General features: G+C 36.3%; 1 protein-coding gene across 6 annotated transcripts in view; it reads left to right on the top strand.

Annotated features, from left to right (window-relative positions):
- Positions 1-14,700, top strand: part of NRG4 (neuregulin 4) — a 209,158-nt gene that overhangs the window by 70,065 nt on the left and 124,393 nt on the right. For 2 of the 6 annotated variants that reach the window (XM_045058988.1, XM_045058985.1), the window contains exon 4: positions 7,306-8,630. The exons of the other annotated variants lie outside the window; for them this stretch is intronic. The gene's annotated coding sequence lies outside the window, so the exon portion shown is untranslated. Of the gene's footprint in view, positions 1-7,305; positions 8,631-14,700 lie in introns of those variants that run through there. 6 annotated transcript variants of the gene reach the window in all.

The raw sequence follows: 14,700 nt of genomic DNA, 5'->3' as shown, positions 1-14,700 counted from the left end.
ATTACCTTTGTCTTTAACCTTTATACTAAAGTTATAAGTGATTTACCCACCATCATTACAATGTTAGAGTATTCTGAATTAAATAAGAAATTTCTTTTATCACTGAATTTTATACTTTCATATGTTCTCATGTTACTTATTAGTGTCCTTTCATTTCAATTTGAAAGATTCCTTTTAACATTTTTTATATGAGTGGTCTGTTGATGAACACCTTCACCTTTTGTTTATAGGAAACTCTTTTTTTATCTTTCCTTCAGTGCTGCAGATCAACTTTGTTTGGTGATGTATTCTTGGTTGCCATTTTTTTTTTCTTTCAGTAATTTGTATCATCCCATTCCCTTCTGGCCTTCACGATTTCTCCTGAAAAATCTGCTCAAAGTCTTATGTGGGTTTTGTTGTATGTAACAAGGTTGCTTTTCTCTTGCTGCTTTTAAGAATCTTTCATCATCTTTTAACAATTTAATTATAATGTATCTCAGTGTGGGTCTCTTTGGATCCATCTATGACATTTTTTGGGTTTCTTGGATCTGGATGTCTGTGTCTTTCTCTAGGTGAAGCAAATTTTCAGCTATTGGTTTTTTTTTTTTTTTTTGAATTAGCTTTCAGTCCCTTTTTCTTTCTCCTCCCCTTCTGAGAATGGGTGTCCTCTTGTCCTCTTGCTGGTGTCCCAGAAGTCTCTTAAACTATCATCTCTCCTTTTTTTTTTTTTTTTTTTTGTTCCTCTGATTGTATGATGTCCACTGTCCGGTCTTCCAGGTCACTGATCCTTTGTTCTACTTGGTTTAGTCTGATTTTGAATCCCCCTTTTGAATTTTTCAGTTCAGTTATTGCTCATCCATATGATTTGTTTGGTACTATTTTGTATTCTTTGTGAAATTCTCACTTTGTTCATGCATTTCTCTCCTGATCTCACTGAGTACCTCTGTTATTGTTATTTTGAACTCTTTATGGGACAAATCACTGCTCTCCATTTCATTAAGGTCAGTATCTGCAGATTTAGCTTGTTCTTTTGTTGCAAACATATTTTCCTGTTTCTTCACTTTCCTTGATGGTTCTGTGTTGGTTTCTGTGCATAAGGTAAAATAGCCACCTCTCCCAGTATTGTTAGACTGACCTCATGTAGGAGATGAACCTCATCAGTCAGCTTAGCCTGAGTCTTGGTTGCCTCCCAAACCTTTGTGTTTGCCTGAGTTGCTGTGTGTGTGTGTGTGTGTGTGTGTGTGTGTGTGTGTGTGTGTTTTAGTGACCCCAGTAGTCATCAGTGTGTCAGATCTGTCAGTGTTCTAAAGGTATGGGAAATGCCCATATCCCTGTTAGGTTCTTAGAGGGCTACTAATTGCCTGTTTAGTTTCCTCATGCAGGTTTATTGGAAGCGGACCTTCTAGCAGCATTTGGGAAGTCAGGACATCAGATATGCAATCTAGCCCCTGCCAGGGAGAAACTGGGAGCTACCAGTTTATGCTTACTCATTCTGTGGTAATCCAATGAGAATAGTCACTGGGCATGCTTCTAACTTGTTCTCAGATAGAACCACCTCTTTGTTTTGTGTGGTTGCAGAATGGTGAATGCTGAGCTCTAGAGGTAGGTAATTTGAGAGTCATTTCCTTAGGTGGCAGCCATAAAAGTTGAGGGCACCTTGTAGACAAGGTCCTTTTAGGGAGAAGCTGGAGACTTGTTTTTACTGTTGGAGTGAGCTGAGAGAAGACAATTGATAGGAGGTACCACCAACTCTCTATAAGGTTCCTGGGGGGATCCCAGTCAACTTCCACATGAAGGCTGATTAGAAGCTGGACCCTCAGGCAGCAGGTGGAAAATTATACAGTCAGATCCCTTCTAGGGAGAAACCGTGAGATGGCATTTTGTCTCCTCCCTCTGTGCTGAGGGAAGGGGCAGGAGACAATATTGCCTGAGGTGCTTATATGCCCATTTGAAAACTGCTCTTTAAAATTTTTTTTAATGTTTGTTTATATTTGAGAGAGAGGGAGAAGGAGAGGGAGAGCGAGAGAGTGAGGGAGAGAAAGAGAAAGAGAAAGGGAAAGAGAAAGAGAAAGAGAAAGAGAAAGAGAAAGAGAAAGAGAAAGAGAAAGAGAAAGAGAAAGAGAAAGAGAATGAGCAGGGGAAGGACAGAGAGAGATGGAGACAGAATCTGAAGCAGGCTCCAGGCTCTGAGCTATCAGCACAGAGCCTGATGCAGGGCTCGAACTCACAAGATGTGAGATAATGACCTGAGCTGAAGCCTTAAGCTTAACCGACTGAACCACTCAGGCACCCCCAAAAATTCTCTTTTTAAAATATTGTTATGTGGGACTTGTGAATGCTGAGCACTGTTGGCTATGACAGCTAGGTGATTTGAGGGCCTGTCCCTTTGGTGGCAGCTGCAAAAGATGAGGTACTTTATATGTGGACAAACTCCTTCCAGGGTGAAGCTGGAGACTTGGTGTTATTGTTGGAGTGAGCCAGAGGGAGAATGTGTGGGAAGTGCTCCCTGGCTCATTCAGGCTCCTGGGAAGATCTCACTTGGCGCGTAGATTCAGGCTAATTCGAAGTTTGACCTCAGGCAGCAGCTGGGAAGGTGCGTAGTCAGACTCCCTCCAGGGAGAAACTGCAAGTTGGTTGCTTTTGCCTGCTCCCTTTTCACTGAGCCAGGAGGGAATAGTCACATAAAACTGTGTGTCTGCTAAAACCACTTCTTTTTTTACTGTAGTCTTGTAGGACTTGTGAATGCAAGCTGTGTTGACTCACAGAGATTGGTAATTTGGGGACATGTCCATTACATGGCAGACTTAGAGGCTGAGGTATTGTATGTGTGGTACAAACCCTTTGCTTCTCATGGAGAAGCTGAGAGTTGGGAGATCCTTTCCTATTGGAAAGTGTTATGCCAGGGGTAGGGTTTGTAGTGAGAATGTATCTCAGCCTTTCCAACCTGTTTCCATGTGGGTATTTTCTCAGTTGCCCAATATGCAGTAATCACTCAACTAGTTTCTGCATTTCTCACTAAGAGAATTGATCTGTGTGTAGCTGTGTATTTGGTTCATCCAAGATAGGATGGAAATTCAGGAGACTTCTGTGTTGCCATCTTGGTGATGTTCCCCACCCCCCTGCTGAGTTTTTAATTTCAGTGAAATATAACTTATCCTTTTTTCATGGATTGTACCGTTAGTGTTGTATCTAAATGGTCATGATCAAACCAAAGATATCTATATTTTCTTCTATGTTATCTCCTACAAATTTTGCACTTTACATTTAGGTCTGTAATCCATTTTGAGCTAATTTTTGTGAAGGATGTAAGGTCTATGCTAGATTGATTTTTCTAAAGGTGGATGTGAGTTATTCAGCACTATCTGTTAAAGACTGTCTTTTCTCCATTGTATTCACTTTGCTCCTTTGTCAAAGATCATTTGACTATAGTTGTGTGGGTGTATTTCTGGGCTCTCTATTCTGTTCCGTTGATCTAGTTGTCCATTCTTTCACCAATACCGTATTATCTTGATTGCTGTAGCCTTATAGTAACTCTTAAAGTTAGGTAGTGCCAGTCCTCCAACTTTATTCTTTTACTTCAATATTGTGTTGGCTATTCCTGAGTCTTTGGCCTCTATATAAACTTTAGAACCAATTTATCAATACCCATAGAATAACTTGCTGAGATTTCAATTGATATTGCATTAAATCTCTAGATCAAGCTGGGAAGAACTAGTATCTTGACAATGTTGATTCTTCCTATCTGTGAACATGAACTGTCTCTCCATTAGTCTTTTAGTTTCTTTCTTCAGAATTACATTTTCCTCATATAGATCTTGTACATATTTTGTTAGATATGTTCCTAAGCATTTTATATATTGGGGTGTTAATGTAAATGGCATTTTTGATCTTAATTTTTTTTAGGTAATCTCTACACCCAACATGGGGTTTGAACTCATGACCCCGAGATCAAGAGTTGCACACTCTACTGACTGAGCCAGCTAAGTGCCCCAGCATTTTTCATTTTAAATTCTGGTTGTTCATTGCTGGTATATTATAAAGCAGTTGAGTTTTGAATATTAACTTTATATCCTACAACCTTGCTAATATTCACTTATTCATTCCAAGAGCTTTTTGGTTGATTCTTTAGGGTATTTTATATAGACAAACATGTCACTGTGAACAAAGACAGTTTTGTTTCTTCCTTCTGAATCTCTGTACCATTTATTTCCTTTTGTTTTAAAACATTAAGCTAAGTCTGCATTAGCTAAGACTTACAGTATGATACTGAAAAGGGGGTGGTGAGACGAGACATTCTTGCCTTGTTTCTGATCTTAGTGGGAAAGCTTGTAGCTTCTCACCATTAAATATGATGTTGGCTGTAGATTTTTGGATAGATGTTCTTTATCAAATTTAGGATGTTCTCATCTTCTAGTTTGTTGAGATTTTTTTTTATCGTAAATAGATATTGGATATTATCAGATGTTTATTCCTGCAATTATTGATTTAATCATGTGATTTTTCTTAAGGCTGTTGATATTGACAGATTACATTAATTTTTGTCTTTTAGATTATACTGATATTTGAATTTGAACTAGATTTGTGTAAGTGGAATAAAGTCTACTTGGTTGTGGTGTCTAATACTTTTTAGACACTGTTGGACTCAATTTCCTAATATTTTGTAGAGGATTTTTCAATTTGTGTTCATGAGAGAGAATGGTCTGGCGTTTTCTTCTAAAGTCTTTGATTTTGGCACTAGGGTAATGCTGGCCTCATTTAGTGAGTTAGAAAATATTCCCTCTGCTTCTTTCTTCTGGACAAGATTTTATAGAATTGGTATAATTTCTTTCTTAATTGTTTGGCAGAATTAGTGAACCTATGTGGGCTTGGAACTTTCTGTTTTGGTAGGTTATTCTTAATTCAGTTTCTTTAATGCAGATAAGTCTTTTGGGGACTATTCTTTTGTGGGCTTTGGTAGATTGTGTCTTTCAAGGAATTGGTCCATTTTATCTAGGTTATTAAATTTGTGGGCATAGAGTTGTTAATAGCCCTTTATTATTTCTTTAATGTCCATAGTATCTATAGTATTTTCCCCTCTTTCATTTCTGATTTTAGTAATTGGTATCTTTTTTTCAAAATTTTTAATGTTCATTTTTTTGAGGGAGAGAGAGAGAGAGAGCATGAGCTGGGGTGGAGCAGAGAGAGAGGGAGACACAGAATCCAAAGCAGGCTCCAGACTCTGAGCTCTCAGCAGTGAGCCCGGTGCAGGGCTCAAACCCACCAACTGTGATATCATGACCTCAGCTGAAGTCAGATGCTTAACTGACTGAGCCACCCAGGTGCCCCATAATTTGTATCTTCTTTCTTTTTTTCTTAACCTGGCTAGAGGCTTAATGAATTTATTGATTTTTATGAAGAACCAGCTTTTGGTTTCATTGATTTTTCTCTATTATTTTCCTCATCAATTTCACAGATTTTTGCTTTAATTTTTATTATTTCTTTTCTTCTTACTTTGTATTTAATTTGATGTGTGTGTGTGTGTGTGTGTGTTTTACTTTTGTAAGGTGGAAGCTTAGATGATGAATTTAAGTTCTTTCTTCTTTTTTAATATATGTATTTAATGATGTAAATGTTACCTCTAAGCACTGCTTTCACTGCATCCCACAAATTTTGATAAGTTGTAATTTTGTTTTCATTTAGTTAAAAATATTTTAAAATTTCTCTTGAGATTTCTCCTCTTTGACCCATATATTACTTAGAAGTGTGTTATTTAATCTCTATCTATTTGGGGATTTTCCAGCTGTTATTATTTTCTAGTTTAATTTTGTGATCTGAGACCACATATTGATGGTTTTTATCTTGTTAATTGTATTAGGGTATATTTCATGGCCCAGAATTTGGTCTCTCTTGGTGAATATGCCATGTGACCTTGAGAAGAATATGTATCCTGCTATTGGATGAAGTATTCTGTAGATGTTTGATTATTATATTTGAAATATAGCTATTTGATGATGTCGTTGCATTTAGTTATGTCATTACTGATTTTGTGCCTACTGGATCTATTACTAATAGAGGGGTATTGAAGGCTTTCAGTTGCTTTTTTTTTTTTTTTTTTTTTTTGGCTTGGTCTGCTGTTCTTTCTTGGTTTTAATTTATTTCTTTAAATTCAAGTTAGTTGACATACAATATAGTATTGGTTTTAGGAGTAGAACCCAGTGATTCATTGTTTACATAGAATACCCAGTGGTCATCCCAAGTGCCCTCCCTAATACCTATCACCCATTTAACCCATCCTTCCACCCACCACCCCTCCAGCAACCCTCAGTTTGTTCTCTGTATTTAATAGTCTCTTATGGTTTGCCTCCCTCTCTGTTTTTATCTTATTTTTCCTTCCCTTCCCTATGTTCATCTGTTGTGTTTCTTAAATTCCACATATGAGTGAAATCATACGGTGTTTGTGTTTCTCTCACTGATCTTGTTTAGCATAATACACTCTGGTTCCATCCACATTGTTGCAAATGGCAAGATTTCTTCTTTTTGATCACTGAGTAGTATTCCATTGTATATATGTATATATACCACTTTATCCATTCATCAGTCAAGGGACATTTGGACTCTTTCCATAATTTGGCTATACTTTCTTCTTGTCCCACAATCCATACAGTTTAGGAGGGAGATCCCATAACGGGTTAGTTCTTACAAATTTAGACCATTTATTTGAGGAAAGTTGTTGAATATAAGTCCAATTTCATTTTGGTCTCAGAATTGATGAAAAATATCATTGGCAAAAAAGTTATCACATACAAAATCCAGAAACAAGTTAATTATCTTAATTTTGTCTAATTAAATTCTTCATACCTTTGCTTTAGTTTTTCAAACTATACCTAAGATATAAGTTAAATAACCATCCCCTGGATCAGTTTGGGTGAGTTGGATATTTTTTGAAGCCTTTGGTTATAGCTTCATTTTCTGTTTTTAGTTTTGTAGAATTTTAGCTCAGGGCACTAGGGGAGGCATTTCATATTGGCATTGAATGAGTGGGCGTGTCTTTTTGAATGGTGGTTTCCTTGTGCTGTGACAGTTTGTCAGCTTAGCTTCCTCTAGTCCAACTGTCTTAAATCTCGGGAATTTGATCACCTAGCTATGCTTATTCTTGATGTAGTATAACCTGCATAAAACCAATAAATATTAATGTTTGTTGTTATTAGCTAATATTTAGTTGTATTAAGAGCTAATATTTATTGATTACTCATGTATCAGGAACTATTCTAAGGGCTTTACACAGGTGTTTGTTTTGAGGATTAAAAGAAATAAGAGGTTGATAATACTTATATCTCCATTTTACAGGTGAGAAAACTATTAAACAACTTGCTCAAGATTACAATTGGTGGCAAATCCAAGTTTTCATCACAGGGCTGCCTTACTCCAAAGCTCATTCTCTTAATTGCACTACCTGCTGCTCAATCCTGAGGACTTTCTAAGTTTTAGGAACCAGTTGCTTAGGCTTGAAACTATAGAATAACATGAAAGTAATGGTCTCTTCTAACAGCAAAACACATATTTCTAAGTTTTCTAGTTCTCAGCCCCAAATCTTATTCTTATAAATATAGCTTTAGTACTTTTTACTTCCTAACAGGGACAAGTTGTGGTTCATACAAAATTGAGAATAGAAAGTATAGCAAAGGTGCTTTAGATATGTTTACTATTTTAGAGGGAGGAAAATCTATCCATCGGTATTTTAAATTTTAGTCCTAATAATACCATCACTAACTTCCTCTCTCCCTTCCTCTCTCTCCCTTCCTCCCTTCATTCGTTTCTTTCCTTTTTTCCTGCTGGCATTGATTGTGGTACTTTGTGGAAATTATCTAAGCTTTTGGTATTTTAGTTTGTAATCTTATAAAATATGCCCTTTTTCTATATTTGAAAAGAGAGGTTTAATATTTTCATTTGAAATAAATTTGGGTTACCAAGATTAGTGTTATTACTATTGGGGCACCTGGGTGGCTCAGTTGGTTGCAGGTCATGATCTTGTGGTTCTTGAGTTTGAGCCGTGTGTCAGCCTCTGTGCTGACAGCTCAGAACCTGGAGCCTGCTTTGGATTCTGTGTGTGTCGCTCCCTCTGCCCCTCCCCCACTCATGTTCTATCTCTCCAAAATAAATAAATGTTAAAAAAATTTTAAGTGTTATTACTATTAATGTTCTATGAAATTTCATCTATCACTGTGTTTAATAAAACCTCTTCTTATTTATTATTTCAAAGCTTTAATGAAAACCCAGTTATATATGTTCTCTTTCACAGAAAATTGCTTTGTGTAAAAATGTTTTTATTTTAGTGTCTATTTTTAAAAATAGGGGTAAAAGTCCTCTCCATTCTCTACCAACTAGATAGAATATTTTCATCTGGATTATTCATATTAATATTTCTAAAAAGTACTGATTTTATTTTCTATCATAGAAGTTAGAGTAAAAGCCTTGGGTGATTGGATGATAAAATTTCACCCTGATAAAATTATCAGGTTTTTTTTTCCCCACGTGAAGTTAATAGTGGCTCCATCATTCTGTAAAAATGTAAAACTACAATGAGATATCATCCCACACCTGTCAGAATGGCTAAAATCAATAACACAAGAAACAAGTGTTGGTGAGGATTTGGAGAAAAAGGAACCTTGTGCACTGTTGGTGGGAATGCAAAATGGTGCAGTCACTCTGGAAAACAGTATAGAGGTTCCTCAAAAAGTTAAAAATAGAACTACCCTATGGTACAGCAATTGTACTACTGATATTTACCCTAAAAATACAAAAACACGAATTCAAAGGGATACATGCATCTCTATGTTTATTGCAGCATTATTTATAATAGCCAAGATATGGAAGCAGCCCAAGTGTCCATTGATAGATGAATCAATAAAAAAGAGGTGATATATATACATAATGGAATATTATTTGGCCATAAAAAAGAATGAAAATTGGCCATTTGCAACATGGGTGGATCTAGAGAGTATAATGCTAAGCAAAATAAGTCAGAGAAAGACAAATACCATATGATTTCACTCATATTTGGAATTTAAGAAACAAAACAAATGAGCCAAGGGGGAATAAAGAGACAAACCAAGAAACAGACCCTTAACTACAGAGAACAAACTGATGGTTACCAGAGGGGAGGTGCATGGGGAGATAGTTGAAATAGGTGATGGGGATTAAAGAAAGAGAACACTTATTGGTGCACGTGGGGGGGTCAGTCAGATAAGCATCTAACTTCGACTCATGATCTCACAGTTTGTGGGTTCAAGCCCCGCATTGGGCTTGTGCTGACAGCTCAGAGGCTGGAGCCTGCTTCAGATTCTGTGTCTCTGACTCTCTCTCTGACCTATTCCCTGCTTACACTCTGTCTCTGTCTCTGTCTCTATCTCTCTCTCAAAAATAAATGATAAAAAAATAAAGAGTACACTTATCATGATGAGCACTAATGTATAGAATTGTTGAATCAATGTATTGTCCACCTGAAACTAATAGTGTATGTTAATATACTGGAATTAAAATAAGCAACTTAATAAAAAAATAAAAACAATTTTAAAAGCTTTTTTTAAATGCACAGTACCTTTTCTTGCTCAAATTTATCTTTCATACGGATTTTTCTGGTTGTTTAACTGAACTATTTGAAGACCAAATGTATAGTTGCAGCTTGAATTAATCTGTCTTCTACAAAATTGTCCAGGGGCTACATAGTGACAAAAGGGAAAAAAAACTGGTTTCAGTGCATTTCAATCATAAGATTGAAGTGATCTATTTTAATCTTTCATATTTGCTTGAAAAAATACATATATTTTCTGGGTACAAAGATCTATGATATTTACTGGATCAAGCTTTTTAAATGTGTTATTATCTTTTTAGATTCTACCTTACCTTTTAACTTGAGAGTAAGTTATATTAATATCCCTATAGTGAGATTAAGGACTTATGTATTTCTATCCATTTTTATCTAATACACCTATTTCAAACAGTGTTGTTAAATGCATTATTTTTTCTTGGAGGATTGTATCTTTTATCAGTATGAACCATTCCTCTTTATCTCCTTTTATGATTTTTGCCTTGAGATCTATTGTCTGATACTGTTATTGCTGTGTGTGAGGCTGGGTTAGCATTTAACTGCATTCTTTTTCCATTCTCTTATTTTTTTAACTTTGTCAGTTATTTTCAGGTATGTCTCATGAAAACAGTACAAAGCTGGATGTTGAGCGTTATTTTGTGTTTTATTATCTTATATTACTCAATTTAAAAGCCTTTGTCTTTTCATATCAGATAAAGAGTTAGCATCCAAAATCTATAAAGAACTTATCAAACTCAACACCCAAAAAACAAATGATCCAGTGAAGACATTGGCAAAAGACACAGACACTTTTCCAAAGAAGAAATCCAGATGGCTAATAGATGCATGACAAAAATGCTCACCATCACTCATCATCAAGGAAACACAAAACCACAATGAGATACTATCTCACACCTGTCAGAGTGGCTAAAATTAACAACTCGGGCAATGACAGATGTTGGTGAGGAGATGTTGCACTGCTGGTGGGAATGCAAACTGGTGGGGGTTCAGCCACTCTGGAAAACTGTATGGCAGTTCCTCAAAAAATTAAAAATAGAACTACCTTACGACCCAGCAATTGCATTACTGGGTATTTATCCAAAGGATATAGGAGTGCTGTTTCTAAGGGACACATGTACCCCAATGTTTATAGCAACACTATTGACAATAGCCAAAGTATGGAAAGAGCCCAAATGTCCATCGACTGATGAATGGATGAAGAAGATGTGTTATATACATATATATATATACAATGGAGTATTACTTAGGGATCAAAAAGAATGAAATCTTACCATTTGGAACAATGTGGATGGAACTAGAGTGTATTATGCTAAGTGAAATAAGTCTGTCAGAGAATGACAAATATATGACTTCACTCATATGTGAAATTAAGAAACACAACAGAAGAACCTAGGGGAAGGAAAGCAAAAATTAGATAAAAACAGAGAGGGAGACAAAGTATAAGAGACTCTCAAATACAGAGAACAAATTGAGGATTGCTGGATAGGTTTGGGGTGGGAGGATGGGCTAAATGGACAAAGGGTATTGAGAAGGGCCCTTGCTGGGATGAGCACCAAGTGTTCTATGTAGGTGATAAGTCACTGGATTCTACTCATTATTGCATTATATGCTAACTAATGGATATAAATTAAAAATAAATAAAAAATAATGTAGTCTGAGATTAATGTCCTTATATTTATGATTATTGATTTTGTAGAGTTATTACCAATCTATTTTATGCTTTTTAAATTCATTGTGTTTTCTTCTTGCTTTTATTTTTTCCTTTCACTGTGCTTTCTAGATTGATCAATTGTTCTTTATTCTGTCATTCTTTTTCTTTCTTTTTCATTCAGTGGTTTAGAAATCTTTGCATTTTTACCTTGTCTTCCAGTTGTTTCTCTTACAATTTGACCTCACATTTAAATGTATTTTTGTATCTAATCATTGCTTACAAAAATCTGTATCCTCTTTTTGACCAATAATAAAAGGTTTCATATTCCTTCTTATCTCTCAGTTTGGGTTTCACATTATTTCATTTTTAAAAAAATTATGCATCAGCTATTTTTTTTTTAATTTTTTTTCCAATGTTTATTTATTTTTGGGACAGAGAGAGACAGAGCATGAATGGGGGAGGGGCAGAGAGAGAGGGAGACACAGAATCGGAAACAGGCTCCAGGCTCTGAGCCATCAGCCCAGAGCCTGACATGGGGCTCGAACTCACGGACCGCGAGATCGTGACCTGGCTGAAGTCGGACGCTTAACCGACTGCGCCACCCAGCCGCCCCTGCATCAGCTATTTTCACTCAAAAGGAAAAAAAATAACAGTTTTATTTCTTCCTCATCTAGTCTCTCTCCATACCATTTGGAATTCTTTTAATGTCTTGTTGGAATTTGAGGATCTATTCTTCTGTCTCTCAGGTTTTTTTTCTCATGATTTTCTTTTCTTTGCCTTTTTGCATTAGAACCAGAATGTGTTACTTGGTTTAATCTTCTAATTCACTATATCTTTTTCATAGTGCTTTTCTCCAATACAGTTCTAATGGTAACCACCTGTAGTTAGTGTCAGATTCCACAGATGCCTGATGCCACTGTGCACACTGCCTGAGAAGACTACCTTACTTCAGATGCCAGTTGCAAGTTAGGACTCCCCAGGCCACCTATTCTTTTGGCTTCAAATTTGGGTGTTCCCATAACCCATTGGGTTCAGAATTTGCTAGAACAACTAACAGAACTCAGGAAAGTACTCTACACATGATTACAGAACAGGACCAGCCAAATGAAGACACCTATAGGACAAGGTTTAGGAGGGTCCTGAATGCAGGACTTCCACGCTGTCTTCCTGTGGAATTAGGACATGTCACTCTCCCAGCATATACATGTGCTCACCAATGAGGAAACTCTACTGAACTTCTGTGTCCAGGGTTTTTATTGGGATGTCATTACATAGGTATGATTGATGGAATCATTGGTCACATGATTGAACTTAATCTCTAGTGTCCCTTCTCTCCTCTCCTCCCCAATGATTGGACTGGCTCACAGCCCCAACCCTCTAATCACATGGTTGGTTCTTGATCATCTCATTAGTATAAATTCATAAACTTGAGAATGATTACAAGGGGCTGATGAGTAACAAAGACCCTCCTATTACTTGGGAAATTCCAAAGATTTACTTTCCCTCCCAGGAACCAGGGACAAAGACCAAATACATTCTTTATTATATGACACATGGTATTGGTTCTCTTTAAACATTTGGTGGTTCTTAGTTGTATGCCTACTCATATTTGAGGTTTATTCTGCTTTCCTCCCTCTAAATGATGTTTCTTCATATTGTAGTCCATCCCCTTCTTCAATCCTCTTGCCACTTGGGATCTGCCGGTATTCCATCCTGGGGCAAACTTGCACGTTGCCTACTGCTTAGCTAACATAAGTGGAAGATTCAGTAAGAAGGTTTTATCTGCCTATATGTTGTTTCGTTTGTTTGTTTGTTTTAGTCTCCCTATTGTTTTCCTTACTAGTGGATGCAGGATACCCTTCTTTTATCCATTGCCTCTAAACACAGAACATTCTTAGAACTTTTCCTACCTTTTACATCAGTCCCTTCCTACACATATTTAAGCCTCATTCATTTCCTCTATAATTGCCATCCCATCTCTTTTCTTTTAGAGCTCTTAATTTTTTGTTCTGCAGATTACACTATTTTCTTTCACTCATACTTTTTACTTTAAGAAATGTTTGTTTTGGAGGTAGAGAGAAAGCAGACACATATTAATTTTAGAATTTTGTTCCAATCTCTTTTCAGTTATATTTGCAGGCTGATTATTGCCAATCTATAGAAAATACCTTACTCTTCATATTCATTTTGTAGTTTGCTACTTTATCCTCTTACTAGTTCTATGACTTTCTTGTTTTATTTCCTTTGGGTTTCCCAATTATATTTTGTTCTTCTCTAATTTCTTTTAGTATATATAGAGTGAGGTTTTTTTTATTATCTCATTAGATACTTCTGAGGCAATATTTGAAAATAGTGCAGTAATGGGTCAGAGTTTTTATTTCTTAGTTCAAAGAGTAGCTTTTGGATTTATTCACTAAGTCTCTTCTCTGTCTCTTCCAGTTTATGATTTTATTTTTAATATCTTCTTTATGCTTTTTTGAGGTTTGTTTTATTGACATGCATGTTTAGCAAATGGGTTATATATCAGTTACTGTTGCAAGCACTCTACATAATCTCTAATCCTCACAGATTCTCTTTCAATATAGGTTGTATAATTCTCATTTTACATCTGAGGAAACTGGCTCAGAGAGTTTAAGTAGCTTGCCCAAGACCACATTACTAGTAAAAGGTGGAGCCAAGACTCACACCCAGTTTTCATTTTTACTGTTCTAAAGGAAAACATTTAGGACTATGAAACATCTTCCTAGGATACCTATTGTAATATATAGTAATCTTGCATGGTTTGGTGTATTGATAAAAAATTTTGAAAACAGATTCCCAAAGGTTAGGTTCCAAAATTTTAAATTTTTAATTAATTTATATTGCATTAAAATTAGAAATTGTAGGGGCGCCTGGGTGGCGCAGTCGGTTAAGCGTCCGACTTCAGCCAGGTCACGATCTTGCAGTCCGTGAGTTCGAGCCCCGCGTGGGGCTCTGGGCTGATGGCTCAGAGCCTGGAGCCTGTTTCCGATTCTGTGTCTCCCTCTCTCTCTGCCCCTCGCCCGTTCATGCTGTCTCTCTCTGTCCCAAAAATAAATAAACGTTGAAAAAAAAATTAAAAAAAAAATTAGAAATTGTACAACTTCTGGTCTTAAGGAATATATGGTAGACACTGACTGCTTCCTTAATAGCCACTCCCCCACTCTTCCTTTATTGTTTCCTTTATTTGGTATACCCATATTTTGTTGGTTATCAAAGTGGTCATCTGTTTCAGGTAATGTTTGGTCCCTTCTGAGCTATAAAGTTTCTGACTCTTGATAATCTAACTCAAACAGGGTGAATCCACTCCTCTTGACAGTGATTGGTTTAGAAATGAGTAAATGATATCATTCTTGCCAATAATACTGGAGGAAAAGTCTGTTAGGTACTCTGGGAAAGTTTTGCTTACTTAAAAGAGACATAGGTAAAGGGAGTTTTTTTAAACCTCTGAATGTCATCTTAGTTA

The sequence above is a fragment of the Felis catus genome, chromosome B3 (genome assembly GCF_018350175.1).
Source record: "Felis catus isolate Fca126 chromosome B3, F.catus_Fca126_mat1.0, whole genome shotgun sequence".
In the NCBI taxonomy this organism is placed as follows: Eukaryota; Metazoa; Chordata; class Mammalia; order Carnivora; family Felidae; genus Felis; species Felis catus.
The sequence above is the reverse complement of the archived record's forward strand: the minus strand, read 5'-3'. Positions and strand labels throughout refer to the sequence as shown.